The 27,785-nt window shown below is 44.6% G+C and overlaps 1 long non-coding RNA gene across 1 annotated transcript in view; it reads left to right on the top strand.

Annotated features, from left to right (window-relative positions):
• Positions 1-27,785, top strand: part of LOC309352202 — a 206,979-nt gene that overhangs the window by 33,510 nt on the left and 145,684 nt on the right. The gene's annotated exons all lie outside the window — the stretch shown is intronic.

Genomic DNA, 27,785 nt, shown 5'->3' with positions numbered 1-27,785 from the left:
GAGACATCACCTTGCCAACAAAGGTCCGTATAGTTAAAGCTATGGTTTTCCCAGTAGTGATGTATGGAAGTGAGAGATGGACCATAAAGAAGGCTGATCGCCGAAGAATTGATGCTTTTGAATTATGGTGCTGGAGGAGACTCTTGAGAGTCCCATGGACTGCAAGAAGATCAAACCTATCCATTCTGAAGGAAATCAGCCCTGAGTGCTCACTGGAAGGACAGATCCTGAAGCTGAGGCTCCAATACTTTGGCCACCTCATGAGAAGAGAAGACTCCCTGGAAAAGACCCTGATGTTGGGAAAGATGGAGGGCACAAGGAGAAGGGGACGACAGAGGACGAGATGGTTGGATAGTGTTCTCGAAGCTACCAGCATGAGTTTGACCAAACTGCGGGAGGCAGTGGAAGACAGAAGTGCCTGGCATGCTCTGGTCCATGGGGTCACGAAGAGTCTTTAGGACACGACTAAACGACTAAACAGCAACAACAACAACAACAACAACAGATGTATAGAATGAGTAGTAAGACATGTTGGAAATGTAAAGATAAAGACGGAGACTTTTACCACATGTGGTGGACATGTGAGAAAATGAAACAGTTTTGGGAACTGATTTATAACAAACTGAAAAAGATATTTAAACATACTTTCCCGAAAAAGCCAGAAGCTTTTCTGCTAGGCTTGATGGGAGAGGAAATAGAAAAAGTAGATCAAAGGTTATTCTTTTATGCTATGACTGGTGTTAGAACTTTGTTAACCAAAAAATGGAAAGTATCAGAATTACCAATATTAGAGGAGTGGCAGACAAAGATGGTTGACTATGTGGAACTAGCAAAACTGATCTGTAGGATCTGAAATCAGGAGGAAATAAAATTCCAAAGAGATTGGAGTAAATTTATAGAATATATAAGTAATAACTGTAGAAATTTGAAGACTCTGGCAGGAATGAAATAAATCTTACGACCTAGATAGGATTTGATACAATAAGAAACGGTGTAAAAGTAACTGAAGTAAGAAAGGCTGTTGAAGGGAGGGGAGGAAGTCAATGCTCGGCCGAGTGTGGGGAAAGAATGTGGACAAATGACTGTTAAATTTCACTGTATTTTGTTTGCTTGTATTAAAGGAAAAACCAATAAAAAGCATTTTAATGGTTAAGAGCCATGCTCTGGACCGGGGGAGGTGAAGGTGGGTGGAAGAAAATAAACCATCCCCAATGGAACAGAAAAGACTCTTCACCTTCATGTATGCGGCAACAGCTGCACAGATGCTATTAGCCCAGAGATGGAAAGATGAAAGGGTCCCTACCAGAGAGGAACGGCAAATCAAGCTGTTAGACTGCGCCAAAATGGCAAAACTGACTGGAAAGCTCAGGGATCCAGAAGATAAAAACTTCAAGAAAGAATGGGAAAAAGTTATAATTGATTTAGGAGACCATTGTAAGCAGATGAAAACATTAGAAGGATTTTAATCTCACTAGTAATGTAGCAAAGACTGTGGACGATATGGTTAGATTTAAAATAGAGATTATGAAATAATATGCAGTTGAAAACGCTGACAATGGAGAGGACCCATTGGGGGGGGGGCGAGATTCAGAAAAAAATCTCTCCATATGGATATGTACTTGATTTTGTTACAAACCTATTTTTGTAAACTCAAATAAAAATGATTTCAAAAAATAAAATAAACCATTTTAGATATGTGAGCTGATTGGATGGATATGGTTCAGATTACCAGCTATCCACAAAAGGGGGGTGGAATTCAACTTAGCACGCCCAAATCATCAAGTGAAGCTTTTCAATACAGTGGTACCTCTGGATGCTAATGGGATCTGTTCCAGAGCTCCGTTCGCATCCTGAAGCGAACACAACCCGCACCTGTGCGTGCGTGGGTCGCAATTCGCCACTTCCGCGCATGCGCATGACGGCATTTTGAGCGTCTGCACATGCCCAAGCGGTGAAACCCGGAAGTAACGTGTTCTGTTACTTACAGGTTGCCGCGGAGCGTAACCTGAAAACGCTCAACCTGAAGCACATTTATCCCGAGGTATGACTGTACACAGAGGAGAGGAGCATTATCACTGGCTAATATCTCCAAATTTGCTCTTACTCAAGCAGGGTGCGGTCCTACAGATGCTATCACTGCGGGCCGTATTGTATTTCATTTGATTCTGTGGTTTTAATGATGTCTTACTGACATACGTTTGTTTTATTACTGATGCTGCTCACCGCCCTGGGCTCCAGATTGGAGGAAGGGTGGCACAGAACGCAAATTGATATGCAAATCGAACTGGAAGCTGCTGTTAGAGGCAGAAGAACTGACTGTGGAAAAAATAGATTCAGGTAGGTAGACGTGTTGGTCTGACGTAGTAAAAATTTTTAAAAAATAAAAATAAAAAATTGTCCAATAGCACCTTAGAAACCAACTACCGTATTTTTCGCTCTATAAGACACACCAGACCATAAGACGCACCTAGTTTTTGGAGGAGGAAAACAAGAAAAAAAATATTCTGAATCTCAGAAGCCAGAACAACAAGAGGGATCGCTGCGCAGTGAAAGCAGTGATCCCTCTTGCTGTTCTGGCTTCTGGGATAGCTGTGCAGCCTGCATTCACTCCATAAGATGCACACACATTTCCCCTTACTTTTTAGGAGGGAAAAAGTGAGTCTTATAGAGCAAAAAATACGGTAAGTTTGTTCTGGGTATAAGTTTTCGTGGAAGGCACCACATTGAGCCCCTGAAATGGAAGTCCATCAATGTATCTGAAGAAGTGTGCATGCACACGAAAGCTTATACCCAGAACAAACTTAGTTGGTCTCTAAGGTACTACTGTTTAATTTTTTAATTTATTGTGAAAAAATAGTTGGCAACCCTAGGCACCATTGACACAAGGCGCTATAATGATAAAGGCGGGGTATATTCTCTATTTCCCTTGTGCCATGTGATTTTTTAAAGTAAGTTAATAAGTGCATCACGGGATTTAACAGACTGTGAAGCTGGCTGTGCAAACCTGTACATGCATACTTAGAGGTAATTGCCACTGAGTTCAATGAGATAATCATATATAGGACTGCAGACTAGAAACTATTATGCAACAATATAATACATATGTTGTATTCTGTTAATTATGACATTCAGGGATAGTGTGTTCAGGTCCTACTCACAGGTATGTGACCGGCTGCTGTGAGAACAGGATGCTAGTCTAGATGGGCCATTGGTCTGATCCAGAAAGCTTTTAAGAACAGGTTGGAGAAGAAACCAGCAGCCATAATATGCATAGAATGTGTCTGGAGGTTATTAATAAAACTCTCTGAGAATTGCCAGAACATATTTCTTACAGAATTGAATTATGGTGCTGGAGGAGACTCTTGAGAGTCCCATGGACTGCAAGAAGATCAAACCCATCCTTTCTTAAGGAAATCAGCCCTGAGTGCTCACTGGAAGGACAAATCCTGAAGCTGAGGCTCCAATACTTTGGCCACCTCATGAGAAGAGAAGACTCCCTGGAAAAGACCTTGATGTTGGGAAAGATGGAGGGCACAAGGAGAAGGGGGCGACAGAGGACGAGATGGTTGGACAGTGTTCTTGAAGCGACCAGCATGAGTTTGACCAAGCTGCGGGAGGCAGTGGAAGACAGGAGTGCCTGGCGTGCTCTGGTCCAGGGGGTCACAAAGAGTCGGACATGACTAAACGACTAAACAACAACATTTTTTACAGGAATAGGTACAAAAACATTTTCAAAACGATGGGTTTAGTGTTTGAGGTGTGTGGTGGTGGTGGTGACTGTTGTTTTTTTACCTAAGCTTGTTGTTGTTTAGTCGTTTAGTCGTGTCCGACTGTTCGTGACCTCATGGACCAGAGCACGCCAGGCACTCCTGTCTTCCACTGCCTCTTGTAGTTTTGTCAAACACATGCTGGTAGCTTCGAGAACACTGTCCAACCATCTTGTTCTCTGTCGTCCCCTTCTCCTTGTGCCCTCCATCTTTTCCAACATCAGGGTCTTTTCCAGGGAGCCTTCTCTTCTCAAGAGGTGGCCAGAATATTGGAGCCTCAGCTTCAGGCAAAATACTATGCATAATTGCTGGAGACTAAAGCCCACAGGACTCAACGGGACTTATTACCAAGTAAATACGCATAGGCTTAGCCTGTTTTGTTTTACAAACTAACAGTGGAGCACTACACTAAGGTTAATGAAAGGCAAAACAAATAACAAAGCCATGAGGAGCATTTGAGGAAATGCAGATTTATTCAAGTTAAAAGGACAATTACACACACAAACACGCCCACCCTTTAGTCTGGCATCTGTGTGTAAGCACCCACTTTCCCTATATTGCTATGGACTTTTAAGAAAGATGCCCTTCCATTTGCTTTGAAGAAAACAGTTTTATAACTCCCTAGGCCTGACAAGGAAGTGAGTTCTTCAGTAACTATTTGTCAATTGCTTTTGAAGTTCTTCTTAACCTTCCCTCTTGTGTGAGAGATTCCATTTCAAACTAAGGGGGGGGGGGTTGGTGGAAGAATCCTGTCCTAATTTGTTCCAAATGACCCTCATCAGAAGGAAGGAGGATCTTTTCTTCCAGCCAGGGAAAGCTACCTGTCCATTGTCCCTGTCTTTCTTTTTTTCTTTTCTCCCTGTACATTTTAATAAAAATGGGTTTGTTTCATCATTCATTTCAATTAGGTTTCTTTTTGCACATTTTCAATGGGCTAGAATCCAAAGCTGTCCCTGTGGAAGAAATAGGCACTTCCATTTGATCTGGCATGGATGAGAAGAAGCACTGCTGATTTCTGTCTCCCAGCTGCAGCCCCTTCCACTGCATTCACAAGCTACTCCAAAGGATCTTTCCATTCATGTGGAGTCTTTCTTTTGGGGGGCTGCAGCCAGAGAGAAATAAACTACCTCTTCCTCTTTGCATGAGCAAGAACCAGGCAGAGGGCCTTCTCCGTGGTGGCGCCTGCCCTGTGGAACGCCCTCCCATCAGATGTCAAGGAAATAAACAACTACAGTGGTACCTTGGGTTTCAAACGCTTTGGGTTACAAACGCTTCAGGTTACAGACTCTGCTAAGTAGTACCTCGGGTTAAGAACTTTACCTCAGGATGAGAACATAAACTGCGCAGCGGTGGCGCAGTGGGAGGCCCCATTCGCTAAAGTGGTACCTCAGGTTAAGAACGGACCTCCGGAACAAATTAAGTTCTTAACCAGAGGTACCACTGTATCTGACTTTTAGAAGACATCTGAAGGCAGCCCTGTTTAGGGAAGTTTTTAATGACTGATGTTTTAATGTAATTTTAATATTTTGTTGGAAGCTGCCCCGAGTGACTGGGGAAACCCAGCCAGATGGGTGGGGTATAAATAAATTACCGGTATTATTATTATTATTATTACTACTACTACTACTACAGTGGACGCGCGGGTTGCGAACGTGATCCATGCGGGATGCACATTTGCAACCCGCAGCAGCACGTCTGCGCATGCGCGGGTTGTGATTTGGCACTTATGCGCATGTGCAAAGCGCGATTTAGTGCTTCTGCACATGAACAACTGCCAAAACCCTGAAGTAACCAGTTCCGGTACTTCCGGGTTTCGCCGGTCTGTAACCAGAAAAAACACAACCTGAAGTGTCTGTATCCCAAGGTATAACTGTATTATTATCATTATCATTATCATCTTTCAATTTGCACGGAGGAATTGAGGGATCCAAGTTGTTCTGCTTTGGTATAATTTTCCAAGGCTTGTCAATATTAGAGTTAAAAAAATGGGATGTGGTTTCAGCTTGCCTTGGGCAAGTGTGTGTGTGTGTGTGTGTGTGCATGTGTGCACACAAGAGTTTAAATGTATAGCGTATACTTGCAAAACATCCTGAAAGCGATACCGTTACTCTCTCCATGCCTTGATGTCACAGCTGCATTCATTTCTCTAGCAGGCTCCAGATGGCAGAGGGGGGAAATTGAGTACTCCATAAAATCCAGAGCACTTGGAAGGTAATGACAAACAAATTACCCGCAACTCGTTCAGTGACTATGGATTTGGGGAGAAGTTGCAGAAATGTGCAGCATTCCTCTTGTGGTGAGGGTTTTTTTAAAAAATGTCTCTTTGAGACTCCTCTGAACATGTTCCACAGCTGATCATTAATGGCCCCCCAAAGGCGGTGTTTTTGTACATTCTATATTTGTCTCTTTCTCAGAGGCAATATTTTTCACCTCTGTTTTATTCATTATAAAAGCCAAGCCAGCATTTGCTTGTATACTTCACCCTTCTATGGTTTCTTCCCTAGCCTGGGGATATTTGGTTTAATTTAATGTGAAGCTAAGCTTAATTTACTGCTGAGAATTTCAAGACGTTTTAGACAGGAGATGTGAGCAACTTGTGAGGGCTGCAGATTTGTGTCTTTAAATGTGAAGGGAGCCTCAAAGGGGGAGGAGGAAGGAAAGAGAGGAAGCTCACTTAGATGAAGATGTAATTTATTTATTTTTAAGCACCTGTGTTTTCTTTATTGTAACACCCAACACATTTGGAATATAACTACTTGTCATCATCACAGGCAGTAATCACTTCATGTCTCCAGAATGAGGATTTTCTTTCACAAGAGCAACTGACAAAGGAAATTTAGTAGGGTAGCAGCGACTGCTACCTTGGGTAATGATTTATCATACTCAGAACATGTTAGTCATGGTAAATGGGGTGCTTTTACAAAAATTTCCTCAGCTCCACTTGTGGTTGGGGGTCTGAATTGTTGTTCTCCTGAGTTCACCTGAAATATACTCAGAGTCCAGAGTGGATTTCATGCTCTTTATTCAGCTCATAGTGGTGAGGAGGAATGGAAGTTCCCCCACAATATCTGCTTTATATACATTATTTACACAATGGGCTGCACGTGACTGGCTAATTCCGGGATTCTCCTGTAGGCCAATCAGGTTGTGGATTCACTTCCACCTGGAGTTGGATTGGGTGGCTCCTGTGGACCAATCATACTGCTGCATTGTTCTAGGACCAACTAGACTGCTGCATTCTCAATCCTATTGTTCTAGGACCAATCAGACTGCTGCATTTTGGATCCTATTGTTCTAGGACCAATCAGACTGTTGCATTTTGGATCCTATTCAACTCAGTACATAACATCACCCAACATCCAACACCCTTAATTTCCCTCTCACACAGCCCCTCCTGTTGGAGTTTTAATGCTCGCCAGGCTCACTTCCAATATCTGAGACTTAAATTGTGTGTCTCGACTGGGGAAGGGCTTTAGGCAAGGAGCAGGCTGGAGGAAGGTTTGGTTTTTTAAACTTAAAATTTACTTTTAAAGCCATTTCAGATTTCACTGTTGGGATTTGACCTTGAGGCATAGTAAAAACCTTCGTTTTGGTAATGACTTTTAAGACAACCATCTTACCTATTTGCTCAAACCTTCTCAGTTTTTTAAACTCTCCCAAATTAACACGGCCTATAATTAAGAGTGTTGGGAGGGAATAATTTGGAAGGCTGCAAATTCTCGGGTTTGGTTTGTTTGTTTTTTTACATTGAAGTGTTAATTGGAAGAATTTATGTGGCAATTTCCTGCTTAAATTCATTATTTCCTAGGAATAATTATAACCAATTAGTCTGTTTTGACATATAATGATATTACCTGAAATGGATTGGTAATTGTGCTTTCAGCCTAGGAATAGATGGATTAGGTTATCTCCACATTATCTTTGCACATTTTCCTTCACCAGTCCATTACTTCCCACTTCAGCATCAATCTGTGATATAGATTTTTAATCTAGATGAACATTTATATTTAACTGTGCATTTTTTAAAAAAGTATATTATCTCAAAATGTTCATTTCCTAATGTATTCAATGCTGAAATATGCATTTGTATATGTGTTTTGGTACGTTTTTTGTTTTTTGTTTAAACCAGGAACTGTATTCAGAGAAGTATGAAATCTGAAGGCTACCATCCAACCAATCTGTGCATCAGTCAGGTTAGGTAAAGGTAAAGGGACCCCTGACCATTAGGTCCAGTCGTCGCCGACTCTGGGGTTGTAGCGCTCATCTCGTTTTACTGGCCGAGGGAGCCGGCGTACAGCTTCCAGGTCATGTGGCAAGCATGACTAAGCCGCTTCTGGCGAACCAGAGCAGCGCACGGAAACACCGTTTACCTTCCCGCCAGAGCGGTACCTATTTATCTACTTGCATTTTGACATGCTTTCGAACTGCTAGGTTGGCAGGAGCAGGGACTGAGCAACGGGAGCTCACCCTGTCGCAGGGATTCGAACCGCCAACCTTCTAATCGGCAAGTCCTAGGCTCTATGGTTTAACCCACAGCGCCACCCGCATCCTGTATTAGTCAGGTTACTTCATATTTAAATGTGCAAAGATCAAATTCCTCAAGCATTCTTATCTCTGCCATCCTTCTTTTTGCTGGTATACGCACTGGGACTCTGGTTTTGTATGAAACCAATTTTGAAGTTGATGTAGGATTCAAAGTCAAAGCATGTCCTCCATGCCAAAGCCATAGTAACCACCAAAATTTTAACTAGATCAGAATCCAGTGAACAGCTAGATGGCGAAGATAATAGCCAAGTCCTCCCCTGAACTAGATGTTCAGAGGTGTACTCTCTCTAGATATGGAGATTCCATCTTAGCTGTCAATGCGAATGCCTTTCAAGAGACATAACCCATGAATCCATCTAATCCATTTTAAAAGCCATCTAAGCTAGTGCCCATATCCACATCTTACTGCTATGAATTCCGTGAGCTAATTGTATGTTGCCCGATCACGTAGGACTGTATCCAATGAAGACATCCTCTTTGCGCCAAGGCCTTCTGCTTGTGCAATGGGACTTCCTCTCCCTATCTTCCCCCAATCTGCTCCAGATGGTTGGGGAAACCTTCACAACAACATCTGAGAGTGTGCAAGAGGAGAAGGAAGGGGAAGTTCCATTGCACAACTGGAAGTCCTTGTGTAAATGGGAAACTTTGTTGGGAACAGCTCTTGATTTCTTGTGCATGCACCAAGCCAGTGGTGTCCAAACTTTTTTCAAAGAGGGCCAGATTTGGTGAAGTGAAGGGCCATGCGGGCCGACCAAAGAAGAGTTTGGATTTGATATCCCGCTTTATCACTACCCAAAGGAGTCTCAAAGCGGCTAACATTCTCCTTTCCCTTCCTCCCCCACAACAAACACTCTGTGAGGTGAGTGGGGCTGAGAGACTTCAGAGAAGTGTGACTGGCCCAAGGTCACCCAGGAGCTGCATATGGAGGAGCGGAGACGCGAACCCGGTTCCCCAGATTACGAGTCTACTGCTCCTAACCACTACACCATACTGGCCAACCAAAGTTGTTGACTTTTTTTAGGATTGAAGTTGTTGAGTTTTTTTAGAGGATTGAATTTGTTGAGGGGTTTTTTAGGATTTTACCCCAGGAAATAAACTGCCACAGGGGCCAGATTAAACCAACCGGCGGGCCGGATTAGGCCCCCGAAACAGACTTTGGGCATGCCTGCACTAAGCCTACTGCCAATCAATGCGCCAAGGAGCCCCAAGTTCTGATAGTATATTCTGAAAAGTACTACAATTCTTGTGCCTCTCCCTTCACCTCAATGGAAGGACAATGGAAAGTCAGCTTCCGACATGTCCATCATGTTCTGTGTTTGGAATAATTCTTGATCATTGAATGAGGAAGCCTTTCTGAGCAGAGGACTTTGGTATATACACATTAGATTACCTGAATCCACAAGGAACTCATTGACCATCACCGTGCTTTCTGCGCGATCTCTCATTACGGAGACTATCGGGGTTAATCCAATAGCACAAAGTGAAAAAGAAAATGTAAGACACCTTTAGAGCAGGGTCAAGGTGCAATGAAGACAGTGCTCACTCGATTTCACTCACAAATATCCACTATGGGTTTTTCGTTGCCCCACAAGTTTGACAGAGGAAGACAGAGCAGAGAAAGACATTCCTCAAAATATGATTGTGTGACTATTTGTCAACATAGGAATGTGATCTAACTCTGCATCAGTTTCCAGACATGCAGCAGAATCTACAAGCTACAGATGCTTCAAAGAGGCACTTGGATGAGGGAAAACTGTACGAGCGGCAGGCTTGGCCTTTCCTCAGGGACATAACACAAAAACATGTGATGTGCCAAACCTGTTCCTTTCAAACAACTGGCTTCTTCTGTATCTTTCTCTCCCACATCGTTACCCCTTTCCCACACCCTTTTCTTGTTTATGCCTGCGTTCTGGAAAAGCAGCCTGCTCCAAATAGGTTGAGCGAAAACAACAGGAGTTAAAATACACCCAGAAATAGAAGCTCCTTGCAGTTTGGGATGTTTCATTAAGGTGATGGGGGATGAAAGTCTTCTGCTGCCTTTTGAGGGTGGGGGTGGGAGGGCAGTGCCGGATTTACATATAAGCTAAACAAGCTAAAGGGACGCGGGTGGCGCTGTGGGTTAAACCACAGAGCCTAGGACTTGCCGATCGGAAGGTCGGCGGTTTGAATCCCCACGACGGGGTGAGCTCCCGTTGCTCGGTCCCTGCTCCTGCCAAACTAGCAGTTCGAAAACACCTCAAAGTGCAAGTAGATAAATAGGTACCGCTCCAGCGGGAAGGTAAACGGCGTTTCCGTGCGCTGCTCTGGTTCACCAGAAGCGGCTTAGTCATGCTGGCCACATGACCCGGAAGCTGTACGCTGGCTCCCTCAGCCAATAAAGCGAGATGAGCGCTGCAACCCCCAGAGTCGGCCATGACTGGACCTAATGGTCAGGGGTCCCTTTACCTTTTTAAACAAGCTATAGCTTAGGGCCCCACTCTCTTGGAGGCCCCCCCCCCAAAAAAAATTAAAGAAATAAAATCTGGATGTACATTTCCAAAATATAAGATAAAAAACAAAGAAAATAAAACCTACATAACAACAACAGTGTTTGTGTTGTGTAGGCTCCTATGATGTACATATTTTGTTATGTGTAAATGGCTTTAGATACCTATTAGGTCCATAAATTACCATATAGCACATATTCAGCACCAAAAACAGCGACAATTTGTTGTTGACAAAGGAGAGCTGGACATATAAAGGACCCCATTACCTTTAGTAGCTTAGGGCCTCATCAAACCTAAATCCAGCCGGGGGGGGGGGGGGGGACAATACCTAACATTTGGATGTGCAACTGAAGCATACCATAAGAAGGGCCCTTTTGTACAAATATTCTGGTTTGTCTAAGCGGTGACTGTGTCTTAGTACACGAACCTAGCTTCCGGCCGTGGACACTCCCAGCCCAATTGGGAGGAGATTGGGATTGGACCTGGAAGCGTCTACCTGCAAGCAGATGAATGTATAGCTATTATTTGTTGCTCATGGTCCAGGTGTTGTCTCCAGACGTTGCTTTTCCCCCCGCAGAGATATGTCGTCCCTCAAATAGCGAATCCATTGCTATTATTACCGCTGTGTGGAATGCAAGTGGTTGCACAACGGTCATGGGTAACTATTTGCTATGATGTAAATCAGGGTTACCCAAACTTGAGTCTCCAGCTGCTTTGGGACTACAATTCCCATCATCCCTGACCACTGGTCCTCCTAGCTAGGGATGATGGGAGTTGTAGTCCCAAAAAGAGTTGGAGGCCCAAGTTTGGGAAACTTGTAAATGGAGACAAGCAATGCAAATACTCCCTACCAATTTCATGCTTGTGCCATTTGATTTATTATTATTATTATTATTATTATTATTATTATTATTATTATTAAAAAGTCTTTAGAGGCAAAACTCTTCCCCATTGTATTGCAGGGGTAGCCAACTGATGCTCTTCGGAAGTTGTTCAACTCCCATCAGTCCCTGCTAGCATGGCTAATGGCCAGGAATAATGGGAACTATTGTCCAGTGTTATCTAGAGCAGTGTTTCCCAACCTTGGGTCGCCAGCTGCTGTTGGACTACAATTCCCATCATCCCTGACCATTGGTCTTGCTAGCAAGGGATGATGGGAGTTGTAGTCCAAAAACAGCTGGAGACCCAAGGTTGGGAAACACTGATCTAGAGGGTACCAGATTGTACTGGACTACTCCTGCCTGGATGTAATAATGACTGCCAATACTTTCTTTTTTTTTAATGCACTATCAGCCAGGGGTTTGCTAAGCTGAAGTAATGCACATAAATGTTTTGAACAAGCATTTCATAACCTCTGCAACATCTCATTCTTCCATGAACTTTTTACTTTGTGTTTGCTTGCTTTAAATTTTATTTTATTCCAATGATTAAGATGGGTTGAGCAGCAATGCCTGCCCACAGTCTAGGCAGAGGCATTTTTCAAAAGCAAATAGGGCGTTGGGGACTATTGTGCAGCTTGGGCGCAGACTCCCTGATTTTCTGGATAACCACTTGAGTGATTTGAGGCCTTTTAAGCAGCCGTGGTTCTCAAATCAGGCAGGTAGCAGCAGATCTCTCTGTTAAGTAATCTGCCTCTCTGTGGAACAGAACCATCCTAGTGAAAAAGGCACAAGGAGTTTGCAGAGATCATTTACTATAGATACACACACAAACAGAACAGTTTCACATGTCACTTTGATTCACAGCCAGCCACCTGCTTATGGAAATTCCCAATTTGCACCGGCAACTGTGATAATATCTCCCAGCGATTAAGAAAACAAGAGAGCGCACAGCTCTCAAAACAAGAGGTCTGTTTCCATAATGGAATTCATGGGAGTTTCCCCATAAATGATATTTAATTGTTCTGTGTTGTTTTGCTGCTGTTCTGGCATTGCAGCCGTCTCACACTGCCGCATATATTTTCAATTCTATGTTTTTTCTTTTCTGGCACAGAGTAGGTCTCAGAGTGCTGCGCTTTCTGTATGTAGATTGTGTGTGGTCCGCTGAGGATTATGTTCAAATCAGAATGGGGGTGAAACTGCTATGGATATGAAAAAATCCTGCAACACTGAAAATTTAGGATGCTGTCTAACAAAGAGTGATGGGTGAGGAGCCATAGCAGGGCTAGGAAACTAGAATAAAAAGGTGTTGTTGTTTTTTACTTTCTTTCAAATAAAAAGGGCATAATTCGAGTGACGGTGCCTGTTAGATCAAAATAAAGGGATAAAAATGCATTTGTGTTAGAGAAGGAGGAGGTTGATGGTTCCCAGCCATTATGTGCATATTCCAGACACTCCAAGTGTCCCTATTTTCCAAGGACATCCCTGATTTAGAGAAGCCGTACCAGTTTCTGATTTGATCCCAGAATACCCTGCTTTTCCTTAGGTAAAGGTAAAGGGACCCCTGACCATTAGGTCCAGCTGTGACCGACTCTGGGGTTGCGGCGCTCATCTCACTTTATTGGCCGAGGGAGCCGGCGTACAGCTTCCGGGTCAAGTGGCGAGCATGACTAAGCTGCTTCTGGCAAACCAGAGCAGCGCACAGAAATGCCATTTACCTTCCCTCCTGAGCAGTACCTATTTATCTACTTGTACTTTGACGTGCTTTTGAACTGCTAGGTTGGCAGGAGCAGGGACCGAGCAACGGGTGCTCACCCCATCATGGGGATTCGAACCGCCGACCTTCTGATCGGCAAGTCCTATCAGCTCACCCGCGTCCCTGCTTTTCCTTAGGACGTCCCTATTTTCATTGGGGAAACGTTTGAGGGCATGGAGTTATGCATCCCTCGAGTTGTCTGAAAGCAATCCTGTACAGTGGTACCTTGGCTTGGAACCATTTGGATTACAACTGTTTTGGATTACAACCACGTCAAACCCGGAAAAACGTGTTCCTTTTTTTTGGATTACAACCCAATTTTTTTGGAGGCCCCATTGGCGAAAGCACACCTTGGGTTGTTTTGGTTTACAACTGGACCTCTGGAATGGATTATGGTTGTAAACCAAGGTACCACTGTATAGGGAAGTTTTTTTAAAATGTTTTATTATGTTTTTATGTATGTTGGAACTTTCATAAAAAAGAGGAACTGGGAACTCAGAAGCAATTCCACCATTGTAAAGTAAGTGCATTTCCTAATACCGGTACATGAAATGAATCACCAGTCAGTTCCCAATTGGGATATAAGAAGGCATCTGTTTCCATTCTGCCCTCCATTTGCATTGTTTCCATTTCGCTGCAGTTCGTCTTCTGCCAACAGTTTGTCATACTGTTTGCTGTGGCAAAATTATGTAATTTACATAGCATATGTACAGTCATTAATTGTGTGAATTACAGCCGTCACATTGCCATTATGTTATACTACCCCATTCATTTCAATGCAAAATAAACGTCATTCAAATGGGTGGAAGTAATCAATTACCGTATTTTTCTGTGTATAACACACCCCCTTGTATAAGGGGACTAAAAATGTAGAAAATGGGTGGAGATTGCCCTTGGAACTACCCATGTATAAGATGAGGCCAGTTTTTAAACATTAATTTGGCGTCAAAAAACCTTGTCTTATATACGGAAAAGTATGGTGCATATCTACTGTGAAATAAAAGCAACAACAAGAGTGAATATGGATCATATTTGTTGCATTGATTTCTGCTCCAGACACGGGACAAATAAGTTAACATGGGGAATTTCCACTTCTGTTTCTGTCAGAATTCTCCTACATCCGTAGTTCCCAGACATTTGTGTGTTGTGGTTTTTAATGGCTTCTGAATGAAGGATAAGACAGCAATGACATTCTGACAGGCTTAAGCCAAAACACTTTTATTCAATAGAATAAATGGTAATAATGTTCTCCCTGTTCAAACTGTAGCCATCTGTTTTTGTATTATATATCTTACATATGATTACACAACATATATGATTATATATATCTTATATATGATTACTCAAATGTTCAAGTGACATAGACTGCTTTGGGCAGGATGAGAAAGCGGCTAATTCTCTGCTAAATGTAGAACAATTTCACTAATTAATGCAAATTTCATACAATGGCCCTATATAAGATTATTATCATCTTCCCATTACAACAACAACTGTCTGTTTCAGGGTGTTGAAATTGTTTTTATTTCATCACCAGCCTCACCCTCCCTCTTTGTTCTTTCAACATTTGATATTTGGATCAAAAACACTCAGTAACATCATTGCAGATTTACAGTTCAGACAAAATACCCCCTGCGCACATATGCTTGTATCTTGTGTGCCCATGTGAAGGCAAACTGCTGGCTGGCACAGATTTCAGCCATGTTGAGCATAACTATTTTGTATGTTGTTTTGCTGTGAGGAAAGATCTAGGCCTTAGAGGGAGACCCAATGTAGGCTGATATTTTTACATAAGCATCAAGTCAGTCTTCAAAAAAGATTAAACAGTTCTTGTTCGGAGGAGAAGCTGTTTCAGATGTCGCCACACCCAAAGGCCAAAGATGGTTTATTGGCAATATCACCTGTACTTTGGGCAAATTGGATGCCACACACGTACACACTTGTGAAATACCTGCTGTGAAGCAGGAAAGACAAGTCGTGTTAAAGAAATGAATTCCAAGGACAAGGATGATCACAAAGAGATTGGGCAGGGGGGAGCTCTTGAGGTGCAATCCCAAGGGCCATAGGATCTGATGGAACTGCTCTACATCAGCAGAACTTGAGATACGCAACCAGCTTGACAGTTATGGCAGCCGATGGGTTGAAGTGAGATAGGGGTTGCACAGGGGAGAAGAACACCCTATATTAGAGGTCTTCAACCTTTCTTGAGTCCACAGCTCCCACGACCAACTACATTCTTTCTGTGGCCCCCCTGTGGGGTTCAGTAGCCCAGTTATGTCACTCCTTGCCTGCAGAGCTGGCAGTTTCTCACCCTTTTTTGAACACCCTCCCTTGTGGTCAGTTCCCTCAGCCTCTTCTCCTCTCCCTTTTCCTTGGGAGTCCACCAGGCTGGTCTCTGAGCCACCACCCTCTGCCCCAAAGAGAGGTGCATCCTCACACTGCCCCACAGGAGCCTGGGAAGAGGATGCCATGAGATGTGGTACACTAATTGGGAGCAGATAGCGGGGTGAGTCCAGCTCATTATTAACTAGTGGTTAGTGGTGGGTCTGCGACAAAGAGGCAACCAGGAAAGTGATTTGGTCCAAGGTATCAAGCCCAAAGAGGGCCTCCGTTTTGGAGACTCGCTAATGTTTTGACATTTGAAACGTTTCACAACTTGCTTTCGTGAACATCAGACCCAATTGTGACACACACTGTCGGCTTAGTGCTGCAAATTCAAACAAAGAAGACTTATGCTATGGTAAAAGACATTTCTCTTTTGTTAACCAATTACAGATTTGTCACATGAGCTGTGGCCCTGCACGAAAGTGATGTTTTCCCCCTCAACAATTAGTACACTTGCACAGAAAAGTTGTACCCCCCCCCCCTCTCTCGTGCCTTATTTTGTTTTGTTGAACAAAAGTTATTATATACAGGTATACCCAATTTTTTCCAGCCACATTTGCTCCCAAAATCACCTACAGTGTACCTGCACAGAGGTACAATATAATTAGGGATATGTTGCTGTATTTGTGTATAAGCAGGGAGTCAGTCTTTTTTATCCTGGGATGATACACAGTCCAGGTTCTTTTCTCCAGAGGGAGAAGACATTAAGGAACTGCAGATGAACTCAGAGATTGGCTGAAGACAAAGATGCCAACCCACAAGCAGCCGCTCTTCTGGATCTGCTGTGAATTAATGCACTTAATTTTGAGAACAAAATCCAGAACACTTTTAAAGGAGCGGGCAATCCTCAAGCTGACAGCAACAGTTAAAAAGCTTCTCTTTCCATATGTGTTAGTCTAAACCCAAAGCAAATTGGGGGGGGGGGGATATTGGGATTAAGCTCTGAGATGCAAATCACTTCTCAGGTGGAACAGAGTGGGTTCTCCTTCATGGAGAGCACGTGTTGCGGTGGGAGCAACCATGACATACCCTGTTACTGGGTGGGTTAGTTTGGATGGCCACGAATTTGATTGGGCACCTCCATTGCTGCTGGGGAAAATTTATTGTTGCAATTTTATTTGATTGATGGGGGTGCTATATAGGTCCCTGTGCACAGCGTTGAGCTTCCTCTTTTTGCTGCGCACATCGGATTACCCGCCCACCCTCCCTTTATTTAGGGTCGTTCACGCTGACCTTGCTATGCATGTCATGGGGTCGTCTGCTGTTGGGGCAGGGGCCTGGTAGGAATTTTTACCATTTGGCTGATTGGCTGGTGCCATTTGGGTTTTGCCTACTGCGTAGCAAATCGTCACAACTTGTAAGGTTGCAGTTAGACATTGGTTAATTTTTGGTTGGTGGAGGGGATGTGGTTGGCTGCGCCTGCCCCTCCAATGCTGCTGCTGCAAGGGAACTCCAGTAAAGGAATCCAGTTGCTCGCCATGCTCTTGTCCGAATCCCTGGCAAAGGGCTAGGGCCACGCAAGAGCCCCTGGGAGCATTTGGGGAGAGGTGAGAGCCTGGCACCCAGCTTTATTCTCTCCCCAAAATTGTTTACCCTTACTGACTTCCCTTACTGTGGTTGTCAGTTCTGTTCCTACCTCCAAGTGGGAACAGATAGTTGCTGACCAATGCCTAAGCAACCACTCACATACTGTAATTCAATAAAGTTGTGGCCAAAATTATGCCAAAACCAAAATAAAAAAATGATGTGTGAACTGTGTTTTTATTTGGGGGTGTCTTGGGGGTCCTCAACATGCAACTACATCTTCTCTTTACTGCCACCCTCCTTTGATCAGGAGGCAGAGTTCTTGGTGAATTAGGCATTTTGATGCAAACTCCCCCCGCCCCCAGCAATCTGCTTAGCTTCTGCTGTAGTGAGGAAGAGATAAACAGAGCATTCAGCAATGTTAGACATGACTCAGGCCGTAATTGTGGATATCCTATCGTGACATTATACCATAGACCACCTCGGGGCATGGAGTGATCAGTTTAATGACTGCGTGGTCCTTTGATGCCCCACGAAATGGTAAACGGGACTTTTGATAGTGCACGTAACTGGCCCCATGAAATGTATCGCCTGTCTGACAAGAAAGCAACATGTCGGTCAGCTGATTCACACACTTTTATATGGAGTATGAGGCAATGTGCAGCATTTAACAATCGCCCTTGCTTTAGACAAAATAATCATTCTTTGAGGGCAAAATTTCAGTAGCATACCAAAAATCAGGATGCGGCATGTAAAATATCCGCTGGGCTTGGGTGTCTAGTCAGCGTATTTACAGAGGCTATAATATAATTCTGACATGAGAGGGAAAGGGTGGAAGGATGGAAGCAATGGAAGAATATTCAGAATATTCAGAAACAGCGGGAGACAGGGAAGGCCACAAATAAGGGCTTCCAATCGCTGTTTTATTGTATTGGCATTTTGAAAATCAATGAAATTTGGAAACGGGGAGGAAAAAACAAACAGTGCAAATAGCTGGAAAAACAAAGCCCAGCAATTGTTCACTTACATAAAGGAAAAAAATGGTTGCTGGCAGCTATTATATCATTGGCAAACATTGCTTGCTTGTTACAGTGCAGCTGGGTTATACAAAACACCCTTATTACAGATGACAATCCAGAGTTGGGGCATTGGCAATTAAAAAAAAAAATCCTTATGAAAGTTGTGGCATATTATTTTATTTTGTAAAATTAAATGGGTGGTTTTCAAACCTGTTTAGTTTATTTTTATTAACCTATTTCTTCTTTATCTTTGTTTATGTATTACAATTTATATAAATATATATATATATATACTGCCTCACTTTTTCTTTTTCTTTTTTAAAGGCTGCAAAATACACATAGTCTCTGCAAGAAATGGAACCTGGGTCTCTGCTGCATCTATGCACAAGCTACGTATGACACGTAGGAAGAAAGGTGCGAATTTAGACAATTGTCTGTTCTGGAGGGAGTCTTGAAAAAGTAAGGGTTGGCTCAAACAACAGCTCTGAAGCATAAGGGCTGGGAATTGATGGGAGTTCCTTGCAATTGGGATAATGTGATTTCCTTCCACATATCTCATCTGTGGCTCTAAGAGTTGCTTTTCCTGCTCCAAGGCACTTAAAGATAAGGACCTCAGGACAGTTAAGTCCAGTCAAAGGTGACTATGGGGTTGCGCCGCTCATCTTGCTATTCAGGTGGGGGGAGCTGGCGTTTGTCCACAGATAGCTTTCCAGGTCATGTGGCCAGCATGACTAAACTGTTTCTGGCACAACGGGACACCATGATGGAAAGCAGAGTGCACGGAAACGCCATTTACTTTCCCATCACAGCGGCACCTATTTATCTACTTGCGGTTGTGTGCTTTTGAACTGCTAGGTTGGCAGGAGCTGGGACAGAGCAACAGGAGCTCACCTTGTCATGGGGATTCAAACTGCTGACCTTCCGATCGGCAAGCCCACTGATAGGTCCACCCACCATTGTGAGGCTCAAAGCAATGAAGATGATGGCTCCTCAGCTGTTGCCATTGGCTGTGGGTTTCTTGTGATGTCACAAAAGCACTTGGCAACTGAGTGGATATAAAGGCAGACCAAGGGGAAAGCCCTTTTCTGTTTCCAGCAGGACACACCTGGCAATGGATGTGACATTCACCACTGCCCAGGTTTCTTCCACTTGGAGGAGGCAAAGTGGTGAATGGTAGGAGGCAATCCTCTGGCAGTGGGATGCTAGGGAGCAAGTTTGCTTGCTTGAAGGCTGCTGGTGTCTGATTGGAAGCTGGCGGACGTCTCATGATGGACCTAAAAGTAGCTTCTGGCACAATGGGACACTGAGATGGAATCCAGAGCACATGGAAAGGTCGTTTACCTTCCTGCCACAGTGGTACCTATTTATCTACTTCTACTGGCATGCTTTCGAACTGCTGGGTTGGTAGGAGCTAGGACAGCAACAGGAGCTCACAGTGTTGTGGGGATTCAAACCACTGACCTTCTGATTGGTAAGCCCAAGAGGCTTAGCGGTTTAGACCACAGCACCACCCGTGTCCCTTTTACCTTTACCTTTACCTTCCAAGGCACTTACTGTTCCTAAGCATTCTTGGCCATCCACAACCCTGAACATTGCGGTTGCTTACCATGCCAGGTAAAGATTCAGCTATGGGAAGAACTACAGGAAGGCAAGCTAGAATACAGGAGCCTTCCATTCAAACATTGTTTTCAAGCTAGGTGTGTAATAATCCTATGAGACAACCCTCACAGGAATTCGGTTTCATGGTTCAATGTAGTAAGAAATTTGGCATCGCTCCCATCTCCACGTTGACGATGGTTTCATCAATTGCATTTCTAGCATATGGAAAGGTGAGGCAGCACCGGATAACTAAACAGAGGAGTAGGGGAGAACTGGACCTGGAAAATATGTGAATTTTCCCAACACATTTTTATGAAGAATCTTCAGCAGGAAGTACCTTGTTATGTTGTAATGATGTGTCTTCATCTAGTTAAGCAGCTAGAGCAGTTTGTTCAGGATGCGTTCTCCAGGGAACATTCATTTACTTACGAGAATCATAACAGTATGAAAACAGAGTTACTGATAAGGACACAATACGGGCCCTGCTGGATCAGGCCAGTCACCTATCTAGTCTGGCATGGAACTGCATTTGCCATTTTACTGCCCATTCACATTCACTCAGTTTGGAGAGATCCTTTTGGAGAACTACACATTCCATTTAAATTTTAGCCATCCTAAACAATTGGGTATTGTAAGCCAACTTGGCTACCACCTTGCTTACCCCTATGTCTGTATCATAATAATAGGAATAATAAGAATAATATCATAATAAGAATCATAATAAGAATAATAAGAATATATTATTTATACCCCGCCCATCTGGCTGGGTTTTCCCGGCCACTCTAGGTGGCTCCTAACAGAATATTAAAAACACAATAAAACATCAAACATTAAAAGCTTCCCTAAACATGGCTGCCTTCAGATGTCTTCTAAAAGTCAGATAGTTGTTTATTTCCTTGACATCTGATGGGAGGGCGTTCCACAGGGCGGGCACCACTACTGAGAAGGCCCTCTACCTGGTTCCCTGTAACCTCACTTCTCACTTCTCGCGGTGAAGGAACCGCCAGAAGGCCCTCGGAGCTGGACCTCAGCCTGAATGATGGGATTTGAGACGCTCCTTCAGGTATACTGGGCCAAGGCCGTTTAGGGCTTTAAAGGTCAGCACCAACACTTTGAATTGTGCTTGGAAGCATACTGGGAGCCAATGTATGTCTTTTAGGACCTGTGTTATATGGTCTTGGTGGCTGCTCCCAGTCACCAGTCTGGCGGCAGCAGTCTGGATTAGTTGTAGTTTCCAGGTCACCTTCAAAGGTACCCCCACGTAGAGTGCATTGCAGTAGTCCAAGCGGGAGATAACTAGAGTATGCACCACTCTGGCGAGACAGTCTGCTGGCAAGTAGAGTCTCAAGCCGGCGTACCAGATGGAGCTGGTTAATAAGTACAGGTCCGCTTTCTGTCATGAGAACTGTCCATTAATTCCTACTGTCTGCTTCCTGTTTGTTACTTAACCAATTCCGAATTCACAAGAGGACCTTGCCTCTTATTCCATGACTGCTAAGCTTAATCAGGAGTCTGGTGAGGGATTTTGACTCACAGTCACACCAGTTACAGCTGACCATGAACAATGAACCACCTAAAGCTTTAGTTAAATAGCCTGGTGATTTAAATTATGTGAAGGTTGGAGCTTTTCTTAGAAACTCTAACACAAGCCTTGCAACATTTTTACAGATGAAAACATGGGCAAACAGTGAAGCACAACAAATAAAGAAATTAACTCCTGAATAAGCATCCAGTGCTGTTGCCCTTTTACGGTCAGGGAATTTGGATCTCGGCAATCTTCCTCTCCATTATATGAAGGGCTGTGATCAGTATTTGGGCCTAGCATGTGACAACTTGTAAGTCTGACAAGCGCAGAGAGGAAGGTAATCGCTGCTTGTGCAACTGAACTTGTTGAGCAAGTCACATTTTTAATGGCTGACCCATAAATTCTGTATGAATTTCCAAGGCCCTTTTCTCTTCATTTCCTATGCATGACTGAAAACCACTCTGCATTTTATGCCACAATAAAATGCTCTTTTATACTTTTAAATAGCCCGTTATCAAAGGACATCCCTGATCTTTATCCTTCCAGTCTATTCTTTATGAGTCTGTGTCTCATTCTTCGGAAGACAGAGCAGAGTTCCCAGCAGAAGTGTTTGTTGAAAATGTTTATTCAAAAAAAAAATGCACCCTTCGCCAAACTACCTGGTAGCCTTTTGTTCAATTGATGCTTGAGAGGTAATCAGATCATCCACGATTGTTTGCCCTTTTGAAATAACAGAAATCCAATAGGTGCAAGTGGGGGGAACGTTAAAGTCTCCCTGCAAAGCGGATAATAATAATTTAAGGAACAACCCCAAACCCTGCGAAATTCTATCCTTTGGGGAAGGATGACCTGGTTTTGCTTGGGTAAAAGGGATTCAGTTAACAGGGCAGCAAGTTACATCAGGTCTTTGCATGCCTTTATAAACTGAGAAGGACAAAGATCATAAGCAAGTGAAATTCTGCCAGTAAAACAAAGGCAAGTTAAGAGAAAGGAACCGATGAAAAGGAAGTGTCTCGTTTCTCATTTCATTCATGGGATTATTTTAGACGATAACTTCTTCTTTTGTGGTTCAGCGGTTGGCTGGACAGATTCATTACAGGAACTCAGCTTTTGCAACAGTTCAAGCCCTAGTCAATGGTGGCTGGTGCCCCATGGAACTGGGAGAGAAAGCATGGAAGTAGGGCTGTCGTACGTCCAGATTTTCCTGGACATTACTGGGATTTCAAAGTCGGAAGTGACATCGGGGGGGGGGGGATATTTCTGGAAGGCAGTGGGTTGCCCTGGATCTTCGTGCACGGAAAATCACGTAACGGAAAATCACAGTTTGTTTAAAGTAAGCTCAACAACTTTCGGGTTTTCCTCTAAAAAACTCAGCAATTTTGGTGGTTCAGCAATCTTGGGGTCTTTAAAAACTCCTGGTTTTTACTTTACAGCAACACTAAGGCAGCGTGAGAGCCAATGACAAGCAGAGCCAGAGAAAATGGTGGGCAAGGCCAACTCATTCTGGTTTTGTCCCCATCCTCCTCCCTACAAGAGCAAAAGGGAGATTAAGGAGGAAATATGCTGAGAGCCGCAGCCTCCCCCATCCCAAGGCTGGTCGCAAGTATAGAGGCCGGGAGGTTGGGACTGGCTGAGAGCAGCCTGAGGTTGGTGGAGCAGTGCCTTATTCACCCGCAATTGACTCTAGGGAAATTAGAGAAGCAGCTGCAAGAACGGTGTTACACAACACACTTTTATTTCTCTCCCCGTTCCATTCCTAAGGACTGCAGCACCAGTAAAGAAATGGGGCTTGACTGCTATGTCAGGGCACTCACAAACATTCTTAGCGTTAGCTACTAACGCCTTCGGAATCAATCCATCTTGATGCAAAGCACCATTTCAATGCCTTGCAATGCAGGAACGGCTTAACAGTCTGAAAGCAATAGAATTAATTACCGATGATGATGAAGTAACAGAACGTAAGTACATATCCTCTGACATTTCTCGCATAAAAATAGGTACTGTAGGAATGAAAATCACGGGAGACGAGCAGTGGGTGTCACGAGAGGCGTCTGCCGGGAAAAGTCCCGGGAACTCTCTTTTATTGAATATTACAAACATTGCCACAGGTGTGCTTGTGGCTGATTGGTTGATACAAACACAAAGAAACTTAATGCTGATTGGTTAACATACATACAAGGCGGGAATTACATGTGAGGGGTGGGAATTACATGTGAACATTAATCACTGGTAGATTAAAGGCTGGGAGACGAGGTTGGGACTAGACAAGCATGAAACCTCCTAATTAATAATAACTAAAGATTAACATAGCTATAGATGTGGTCAGCTATGCATGGAGTACAAGTCATCATGAACTTAAGGTGAACTGAGCGATGAGGGAATGTCTTGGTGTTTGGAACAGGTTCGTACAGTGTGTGCAGAAACAGAGAAAAGATTATAAGCAAGACTTCCCAAAATGCAAGAGAAAAGAAGCAATGCTTCCCATAAGGCCACAGTTATGTGCAGAGGGAAAACATATGTGCAGAAGGAAAACTTCCCTTTAAGGTACGTCCCATTCCATAATGATAATTTTACTATTTATACCTCACACATCTTACTGCGTCACCCCAGCCACTCTGGGCAGCTTCCAACATCTATAAAAACGTAAGAAAACATTAAACATTAACAAAAATCTTCCCTTTACAGGATTGCCTTCAGACGGCTTGGAGGTCGGGTAACTCCATACCCTCTAACATTTCTACAATGAACATAGGGAGGGAGGTGCTGTGGGTTAAACCACAAAGAGCCTAGGACTTGCTGATCAGAAGGTCGGCGGTTCGAATCCCTGTGACAGGGTGAGCTCCCGTTGTTCAGTCCCTCCTCTTTGATGTGCTTTTGAAAAGTGCAAGTAGATAAATAGGTACCGCTCTGGCGGGAAGGTAAACGGCGTTTCCGTGCGCTGCTCTGGTTCGCCAGAAGCGGCTTAGTCATGCTGGCCACATGACCTGGAAGCTGTATGCCGGCTCCCTCAGCCAATAAATCGAGATGAGTGCCGCAACCCCAGAGTCATCCGTGACTGGACCTAATGGTCAGGGGTCCCTTTACTTTTACCTTTAAGGAAAAGTGGGACATTCCGAGATCAAATCAGAAACTGGGATGGCTTCTCTAAATCAAGGACGTCCCTGGAAAATAGGAACACATGGAGGGTCTGTAAGTAGTAGTACAGAAAGGAATAGGCATATATATTGAGGCAATGGACTCTTACGTAACAACAGTTCTTAATGTTGCCATGACAGCAGCAAGATTCCTAATTAATGTTGCTCCTGCTAAATGACAGCCTCGGGATGTCTTGATCACACACATTTTAGGGCAAGCAGAAACCACAGAGGGACTTTCCGTTAAATTTCCCTTTTTGTACCATCTCCCATGGTGCAGCTCACCCCATCACTTCTGGCATTTCTTATCTTCCGTGACTGTCCTGATCTTGGGCCTCGGCCATCATGAGTGTTGGTGCCAGGCCCTCTCAGAGGGCCCCCACCACAATAAAAACAAAAAAAATGATAAAGTACAAAAATGAAACAGAGTGAGAAAAATTGAATTTTCTTTTTAGGAAATACTTCCCTGGCCTTTTTTGTGCAATTGCACTAATTATTGAGGGAAAACCTCAGTTTTATGCAATGTTGCAGTTGATAATAAAGCATATGACAAGAAATCTGTGTCAGTTAGCAACAAGAGTCATAAAATTCTCTTACCAAAACGCACCTCTTACTTACTTCAGTTTGCAGCTCTGAGCTGAGAGAGCATGTCACAATGTGGTCTGATGATCATAAAAACAAGTACAGTGGTACCTTGGGTTACATATGCTTCAGGTTACAGACTCCGCTAACCCAGAAATAATACCTCAGGTTAAGAACTTTGCTTCAGGATCAGAACAGAAATTGTGCTCCGGTGGCATGGCGGAAGCGGGAGGCCCCATTAGCTAAAGTGGTTCTTCAGGTTAAGAACAGTTTCAGGTTAAGAATGGACCTCCGGAACGAATTACGTATGTAACTAGAGATACCACTGTAGTGAAACGTTTCAACTGGCAAAAAATTAATGTGGCTGAATCTGTGGCCCACTTTGAGCTTGAGGCCCCAACCCAAATGGCCCTTCTGCCCCCCTTTCTCCATCCTTGCTTTTCCAGGTTGTCCCATTCATTGCAGTACAGGCAGCCGGTCTGTATGCTTGCACGACAATCCGTGTGCAGGTGGTCTGACTGCTTCTGTTTCAGTAACTGGGGCAGCCCTCATGGTGAGAAGTGCAGTGATCTACTCATGCAAGCAGTGTGGGATGAGTTGCCCATTTGCAGGGGCAGAGGAAGGGAGCGGCAGTGGCGGTGCAGGGGGGGGCCGGACGCAACGGGCGCAGCATCTGGGGGGGCGCGCTCGCCGCCTCCGGAGTCGCCGAAGAGCCTCGGGCGCAGGCTGTAGTAGAGCCCCATGTCTCGCGGAACTGACGAGCTGTGTGCGCGTCTGGGCTGAAGGCGTCCGGCAGGCAGCGGCTCTCAACGCTCACCGCGGTCCCCGCGCGTCAGGGCCGCGGAGGGCGCACCAGGCAGCCCCTCCTCACAGCCCCCTGCCGCTGCCGCTGCTGCAGCTGCTGGGCCATGTTGCATTTTCCTCGCCTCTCTGCCCTCCTCCTCCTCCGGGCAAGCGGCGTCATTTGGGCAGCAGCGCCAGCGGCAACTCGCCTCAGATCACCTGACACGGACCCGCCGCCGCCGTGGCTACCTTATCGTAAATACCCCAGCCCAGGCAGCAGCAAGAAGAAGCTGGCACCAGCGGCAGGTTAGGGGCACAAATTACTTGCCTTGCCCCGGGTTAGGGGGCGCAAATTACTTGCCTTGCCCTGGGTGCTGACAACCCACACTATGCCGCTGGGGGGCGGCTAACCTTGGGTGTCATCACTGAGGCGGGTGACATTCAGCGTGCCACCTGCCGGCGACTCCCAAGCCTACCCTGAGCTGTCGGGGGAAAGGGTGGATCTGCGCCCCCTTGCCGATGGCCTTCCCCCCTTCCCCCTTCATTTTGACAGCTTGGGGGAGGCTCGGGAGTCACAGGCAAGTGGTGCACCATTGCCGGGCTGCTTCCTGGGGCGGGGGAGCCTCCCCTGAGTTGTCAAAAGGAAGAGGGAAGGGAGGAAGGCTGTTGGCAAAGTGGAGGGGTTCCCTCTTCCCCTGCCCAGGAAGCAGCCCGCCATGGGCGGCTTGCTCCACCCCCATGGCCCTGCCCCCATGTGCACAGCATATGTGCCACTCCAGGTGCCGGGGCAGCTAGCTCTGCCTCTGCCCATTTGCACAATACAGCAAGAGCTACCTTGTGATCAAGGCAGCTCCAGGTGTGCTTCAAGGATAAAGTGACTGTGGCTCCATTCTGTCAATTGACAGCTTACATTTTGTACTTGCTGCTCCTGTGAATGAGCCACTGGCTAGAGAAGGGAAGAGGAAGACCATAAACGGTACAGTGTTAACATGAGAATAAGAGCGAAATCGCAGTGCCTCCAGACCAGGGGTCAGCAAACTTTTTCAGCAGGGGGCTGGTCCACTGTCCCTCAGACCTTGTTGGGGGCCGGATGAATGAACAAAAAATGAACGAATTCCTATGCCCCACAAATAACCCAGAGATGCGTTTTAAATAAAAGCACACATTCTACTCATGTAAAAACACCAGGCAGGCCCCACAAATAAGCCAAAGATGCATTTTAAGTAAAAGGACAGATTCTACTCATGTAAAAACATGCTGATTCCGGGACCGTCCGCAGGCCGGATTTAGAAGGCGATTGGGCCAGATCCGGCCCCCAGGCCTTAGTTTGCCTACCCATGCTCCAGACTGTCAGCTTTTGCAAGAAGGATTCAAGCGCATAACTGAACTTTCGATTTGTGCAATTAATTATGCCCTCTGCTAAAAGTGGCAATGTAGCTTCTTCAGTCACTTAGGAAACTGAGCAAATGTGTCACTTACGGCCTCATTTACCAGCATGGTATTTGTCAAGGAATTACAAATTTGAAATTTTACGCTTGTCAGGAACTTAGAGAGCCAGTGTGGTGTAGTGGTTAAGAGCAGTAGACTCGTAATCTGGTAAACTGGGTTCGCGTCTCCACTCGTCCACATGCAGCTGCTGGGTGACCTTGGGCCAGTCACACTTCTTTGAAGTCTCTCAGCCCCACTCACCTCACAGATTGTTTGTTGTGGGGGAAAAGGAGAAAAGGATATTGTTAGCCACTTTGAGACTCCTTAAATAATAATAATATATCTTTATTGTCATTGCCCCCTCTCGGGGACAACGA

This window comes from Podarcis erhardii, assembly GCF_964252035.2.
Source record: "Podarcis erhardii genome assembly, chromosome: 11".
Classification (NCBI taxonomy): domain Eukaryota; kingdom Metazoa; phylum Chordata; class Lepidosauria; order Squamata; family Lacertidae; genus Podarcis; species Podarcis erhardii.
Note: the sequence above shows the minus strand (reverse complement) of the source record. Positions and strands in the feature narration are given on the sequence as shown.